This window comes from Epinephelus lanceolatus, chromosome 11 (genome assembly GCF_041903045.1).
Source record: "Epinephelus lanceolatus isolate andai-2023 chromosome 11, ASM4190304v1, whole genome shotgun sequence".
Classification (NCBI taxonomy): Eukaryota; Metazoa; Chordata; class Actinopteri; order Perciformes; family Serranidae; genus Epinephelus; species Epinephelus lanceolatus.
Window position 1 is genome coordinate 27,037,374 of NC_135744.1, and position 7,517 is coordinate 27,044,890.

A 7,517-nucleotide genomic window follows, 5' to 3' on the forward strand; every position below is an offset into this window, starting at 1 on the left:
TGTGGAGGATAGAGGTTGCCACTTTTTAATTATGTAACTCGTGACTAGCTGAGGGGCCCATCTTGGATTGAAGATGTAAGTGACAGCACTACATGGCATCATAGAGGATGATGGCTCATTCACAGTTTATGTATTCATCATTTTTCAGTCGTCACCTTCTGTGACCTGACCCACCAGTGGGGTCTGTGGGGAATTCATAGAAACATATAAAGTGGCCATTTTAGAGCATTTTGAAACACAAATCTTAGATCTTGGGTTCTCAAAGTTGAAAAAAGTACTAGAGCCAGTGCTACTAATACTGGCAATTTCTTCAGTTTATTCATTTATTTCATATATGTTGGCTGCCGATGTGTGGTTGCCTTTCGTAACACAGCAAGAAAATAAATAATATTTTTTCCTAATATGTGAGGGCATATTATATACTATATATTAATACATATAATGTAAATGACTAATCATTTCTAGCCAGCCTGATCAAAGCAGTGAGAACAATCTGTATCTTCTTACTCAGAAAATTTGTATTCTCTGCCACTCTTGTGTTTCACTGTTACATAAAGAATGAATGTGACATTTACCAAGCTGACAACCTACAGTGATTTGAGTAATCTGGCATTATTCATTATCATCATTAAAATAATGGCATGACATAAAATCTTGCCCGGTTGTGTAAAGCATTGTCTGATGCTGTAGAGAGAAACACATGCTGCTGATAATATCTGGCAGCTACAGTGGCTAACTTGTTTTTCTTCCCCATACTTGGCAGGGGTGTCTTGGCCAGCAGATGGTAACACTGTATTAGATTTTTAAAAATTGTATTTTGTTGCACCTAAAAAGCAAAGCACTGCACACGTCAGCTAATTCCCATATTGCAGGATGACACGTTATTTATAAGTGTCTGCATTAGAGGGCAGTTACAGGACGTATTTTGTTTTAGCGCTCCACACTGGATCAGGATGCACTTGTACCTTAGCCTGCTCTGAAACCCGAACAGCGGTACTGCAACGTTCCATGCTACTGTATCACTTTACAAGCACAGTAAGTAGCGGTAATGTAAGTAGTTATAAACCAGTGATCCAGAGTCTATGTAGATCACATCTGTTCAAGAGCCTGCAGCAATAACAGACACAAAAGCAGCTGCAGAAGAGCTACTTAAACCCGCTCTATTTTCAGTTATCACTGTAGCAAGCCAAACTATCATGAAGTCTTGACCTTCTATAAATAGTAACTCTGACCCAGTCCCAAAGGCCATGATATTTGAAAGGCATATCTTGTTAATGTCAGCAAGAGCCGGCAGACAACACTAGTATATTACTATGAATCGGATGGCGGCATAAGGGAGAGGGCGGTGTTTGCTGAGCTGTTCTCAGTGGGATGCAGTGCTCCACGCTTATCATTAAATTGTTAAAAAGGGGGGTTGTGCTTTTGGACTGAAATTGGTTAAAAGCTGGATGAAAGAGTGACTGTTACTTTAATGTCAAGATGTACGAGATTGCACTTTGCATAAATGTTGACAGGAAAAGTACTGGGAGTAACATCATCACGTCTCTCTAACCATTTGCCACTTTGTTGTATGATTGAATAAGATGCAAAGAAGGGTGGGGTGGGTGCAGAGGGTGGGGGGCGGGGATGGAGGGACAAAAGATGCTACTGTCAAACACCACAAGAGCTAAATAGAAATCAAATTGCCAGTGGTGGTTGAAGTGGTTGGCAGCGTTTGTGGCCGTTTCTGCATCATTTGAAGAATTTTTAGAACTTACACAGTATATAAATGCTGTCTACACCATTTCCTGTTATGTTTCCTTTTAATATTCCCGCATGCCAAATGACCCCCAGAACAGAGGAACCATCACACAACAGATGACAGAGATTGAAGCTGGCATGCCCCCGATTTGTCCATTATGATGAGCAAATTATGTTCTTACATGTCTACTGGCTGTTCTGTCAAATGGTACATCAAGCATTTCAAGACCACACTGAATGAATGCGCCGCCTGATGGAAACTGTGAGGGAAAAAAACAACAACAACAACAACAACAACAATAATATTCTTGATGTGGAGGCAAATTTTCAACAACAAACGGAGTTGGTACGACAGTCTAGCCACTGAGACACGTCCATGTGCCAGCACGCAACGTGACCAGCTTTTTCCTCGTTATTTTCTATATCTGCAGTATGTGTCTGTCTCGTCAGCCAACGCAGTTATTTATTATCTCTCTATCATGTAATCATGAAGACGCATGGAAGTTTGATTAATTTTAATTTTTACTCCTTGGAGAATATTAAGTCAATTAACTATGATGTTAATGAATGATCTGATTGCCCAACTGTAACCACAGTTATTAAGGCACCTGTGTTGTCAGGCAGGCATTACAAAAGGGTGTAGACGGCAATTGACTGATGCTGGCAGGTAAGAGCTTTGTAGGCTGGTGCACACTAGGATTTATGTGACAATTTACAGTTTCTCACTTTTTTCCCATCTTCAACATGTATGTTGTTTTGTGGCTATAAAAATAGATAGACAGTATGCATGTAAGCACAGCAGTGAAATATACGGAAGGAATAATGTGTTGATTGGTCTCTGTTGACATTTAAAGGGATAGTTCACCCCAAAATCGAAATACTTGTTCTTCCTCGTACCTGTAGTGCTATTTATCAATCTAGATTGTTTTGGTTTTAGTATTCAAGATAATCCACCCTTCGCTAGGTCCCGCCCCTGGACACAGACTGGCCAATCATAACATAGCATCGGGTCCAACAACAACACAGCTGTGCTCCATTGACTTTAATGCAATCTTTTTAGATTTCCTTCATGTTCGGGCTGGTTTTGTGAATTTGGAGCTAAATGTTGTGCCTGGGGCACGTCGTGTATTAATGATACTCGTTACCTGGAGAGGTTGGAAAAAGATATACGTTTCTTCCCTGTTCCAAAACCAAAATCAGACCCTGAAAAGTGTAGGGTTAGCTAGCTAGCTCCTGAAGATATAGCCTACTGAATGTATACACATGCTGCTTTTGCTATTTAATGATTATAACAGTGAAAAAAAGGCTGACCCTGCTGTACAGGAACCAGTGAAGGGAAGCAGGGAAACTTTGCTGATATTCAACCAGCTGTGCGTCATCGCATTGTGTGCAGATGAACGTTGTTTGACTACCTACAGAGATCCCTGCCCGTCTGGTGGTGGAGGTCAGTGTGCCAAACACTGCTCATCTGCACACACTGTGATGCCACACAGCTGGTTCAATATCAGCAAAGTTTCCCTTTATATTCATTGTCTTGTGTGGCGATCAGCAGTGATGTGGTGGTTCACTTTTACACTGTGATCTGTAGCCTATAGTTCGGCTTTAGCTTCTAACTATCTTTGTCTTTTTAACCTGTTGTTGCTGCTGAGTCAGTTTGACATCCTGGATATATCCTTCAAACACAGACTGTAGACCCCTCTGTCTGCTTCTCTCTGGAATCACTGTTTTATTTTTCCAAAAATATGATATTTCTTCAGGGAGTGCAGTTAGTTACAGTGTGGGCTCCATGCTTACTCTGACATCTTGTCAGACCATCACAAAGGGGCGGGACTTGGGCAAAAGGTCAATTCACAGACATTGCATTGCATTTGTTTTGAGCAGTTTCAACGTAGGAACCATTACCTTTCTACTGAACTACCCCCACCAATCACAGCACAGGGCAGAAAGAAGCTGGCATCTACTGCTAGCTCACCTAGCACCACTGAGCTAGCTAACATTACAGCCCAGCCGAGGAGGGCTCCATTAATGTTTACATCTCATACTGCCACGAGCACTAGCCTCTTGTCCATGAGTAGATGCACACCTCCTTCGACAGTATATTACACAGCATACTATGCTATGTTGTTATTAAAAGAAGTGAACGTTGAATTCAAGGCAAGAACATTGGTCCCCTGGGTGAAAGTCCTGTGCTTGTTCAACCCATACACGATTTATACTCCGTCACCTTGCTTCCCCCTCTGCTTCTATAATAATTACAGCCATAAGAGTGCACTGCCTCACATAAACATAAGTATAGGTCGTAATCAGCTTCTTGCACAGTTGAGAGCGGCCTGGCTTCCTTCTGTGCAGTGATTCGGTTGGCGAGTGTAGTTCGTTAAAAAGAAAATAGTTCCTACATGAAACTGCTCACAACAAGGTCTGTAAATTATTTGAGGACGTGGGTCCTGATTTATGTAAAGAGACACTGTTGTTGAGTGTTTAAAAGTTGTTGGTTTTTTTTGGCGTTTTGAGCAACACAAACAGAGTCATACGGCTCCATTATATTCAATAGAAGGCTGACGTCTCTACTGCTGTTATCTCCAGCACTCTGCAACTCACAGCAAAACAACCTAGACAGATGAGTCGCTCTACAGGTGAGAGGAAAAACATGTATTTTTGAATTTGAGATAAACAGTCCCTTTAAAACATCAAGATTAAACGTGCGTTGTGCAGAGGCATCTGGATCTTTTATTGATGTTGGCCATATACCTAACTGAGCCTTTAAAGCACATTTTAAAATATTTTTTGGGTTCTTTATTTATTGATCAGGCCCGTTGTTTTCTTTTCGCCACTGAACAACAAAAGCAGGGGAGATTTTTGTTCTTTTTCAATACTTCACTCTTCAGAATCTGAAGCTGACAGTACAGCAAAACCTCCCTTCACACAGCCATTAATGTATCTGAAAGCTGTCACGCAGAATAATGTGTTACATTTTCAGGTGCAATCTGCGTCTGGCACCTCCATGTCCTAAACATCATGTTGCACTGCATCCTTTTCATAAGCATTCGATTTTTTCCTCATTGATTTCTTTTTTCTTTCTTTCTTTCTTTCTTCTTTTTTTACCTCCTCTCAGTTCTTTGGGATTCTTGCATCTGGCTAGGGGGTGAATTCAGCTCTTTCCAGGTGAAGAAAGGAATTAATTTTTCATCTCAACAACATCAGCATTCAGGAGTCATGGGATTGGCTCCAGAGGAAGCAAAGCGTGAAAAAAATAGAAATGAGACTTGTCAGATTTATGTGAGATCCAGTAATAAACTAAAAGGTAGCACAGGACACGTGGTTCAGGGGAAATGTGCCAACACACTCTGAATAAGGTCAGATGGATATACAGACTGTGTGCCGGAGCCAGTTCAAACGTCCCTTTTTTATTTTAATGGTTTTTCTACATTCAGCAAAAACACCCCGCTGCTGTCCAAACATACACTGTACAGCAGCTAAGCAGACAAATAATTACATCTCAAGTTGATCTGGTTGTAATTTCTCTCTTGCCTCATTCACACATTGACTTCCAGGCATCCTCATTGTTACACACAGTCTGTTGGTTGGAAAGCTGTTTCGCCTCCATTGCCTGAAGGGAATGAGCATCTTTGTTTACATCTCACCAAAATTATGGACTTAAGGTATTACACCTACTACTTGGCACACATTCATTTTTGCACATGAGGCTGCGGCAAGCAATTGTTCCCCGGCCTGAGTGTGTTCTTATTATATTGTATTCCATTTAATTAAGTTACATAGTTAAAAAATACGTTCTACTAAAGTGTAAAATCGGAAATTGCTGAATTAAATTTCATGCACTGTGAAATCATTTATCTCCAGTTTCCCAGCAATGATTTCTAATAGTGACAGACAAGATAAGTATTATTGTTTTTTTGTGTGCAATACAATTTTATCTCTGATGGTAGGAAAAAAGGCATTTAATTGCATCCACACTGAACATTTCTGTTGTGTGGAGTTAAAAGGCTGCTGTGTTTGCAGAATACCAATCATCTGATTTGCATTGCCTTTCTTGATGGCAATGAATCACAGCACAGTTGGTTCAACGGGGACGCTGATAAGTTGCAGTTTACTCAGGTCATATGCTTTATTTTGCCTCCATGTGAACCTGTCAACATGGGGCCAACACAGGAGGAATACTGTCACCTGGTGGTACATCTGGTAACGTCACTGAAAACCACTAGCTTTGTTGTGCATCAAGTAGACTGGAGAGGAACAAACAGCACTAGTGAGTGCACCTAATGAGGAGTGAGGATTGTTAGCTTATTAAATATTTTGACTAATTAACTCGAGATGTATTAACTAATTAATGAGGATTTTACACATTAAGTTCAGTTGACTCATCACAAGGAGTGCCCACTTAGCCTGTGAAAACAGATGTCGAATGTTGTCTGTGACTCCGATAATAAATGCTCTAATAAATAGTCCTAACGATGAATGAATTCCATTATAGGAAGTGTAAGATAGTTCAGGACTAAAGATCAGGGTATCTCGGCCTCTGCTGCTTCCATTTTGACCATGCTGTGTTTAATCTTTCTCCTGTGAGTCCCCCAACGTTTTGAAAGTGCGATTTGAAATTGCTGGAGTACACCTTTAACACAGAGAGTTATCAGTGTATCTTGTATCATGATATTTTATAAAGCTTACCAGCAGTCAGTCATATTAGCAGATTTTTTTCTCATTTTTGCAAAGAAAAAAAAATTGATTTTCCTCTCAGTTACAAATAATTCTCTCACACATTTTGTGATGAAGTCAATTTTTGTAAAATACACACAAGGAAAATGTTCAATTGATATGAAGGGAACAGGTGAGAATTTGCAGGAAAGCATCAGACATCATTCTTTGACACCTTTTCAGAAGCAGAATCACTTTAATTGGCCAAGTATGTGTACACATAAAGAATTTGACTCGGTTAATTGCTTTACTAAGAGAATGATCACACCGACACACATTTTAACTTTTACCCGATTAGTCTTCAGGACGGTGTGGATGTGTAGACTGTGCTCGATGGACAGCTCCCTCACTCACCTGTTGCATCTGTTAAGGCAAGACAGACTGTCTGCTAGAAAAGATCTGTGTATAAAAACTATTTACAACAGCAAACACATTTTGGGGGAAATGTAATGTAGAGCAAATAATGTTTGCTATGAACATAATGAGGAAATGTTAATGTACCTGGCACGTCGCAAAAATGTTACTTAACATAACAACATATTTCACTTGATATCCACCAAAATAGGCAATTTTGCAGTACAGTGGTGACTCATAACTACAGCATTTTTTTTACTACCTTTTTGATTGACATTAACCAAAACCATGATCTTTCCCTAACCTTGACCAAATGCTTTTGTTGCCTAAGAGTCTTTTTTATTACGTTTTTAATTAAAGGTCCAGTGTGTAGGATTTAGGAACATCTACTGGTGGAAATGGAATATAATATTTATAAGTTTGTTTGCCCCCTAAGTGCAGTTTGTTTGGACAGGTGTGAACACAGCAATGGCACTCAGGTGCGCACAAAAACAATTGGACCGGGACGTTCTTGAAGAGGTGGTTTCCCAAACTCTGGTGTGGTTTGTTTGCGGTAAGAACGTGTTCCGACCTTGATCCGAACCAACTGCAGTCACATGACACATTGTTTGGGTTAAACATGAGCATGTTACAGTCCTGGAGGATTATTAATGTGCACCTCCTCCTGTACTGCCTTAATATGCACATTCAGCACATCCAATGCATCACAACAT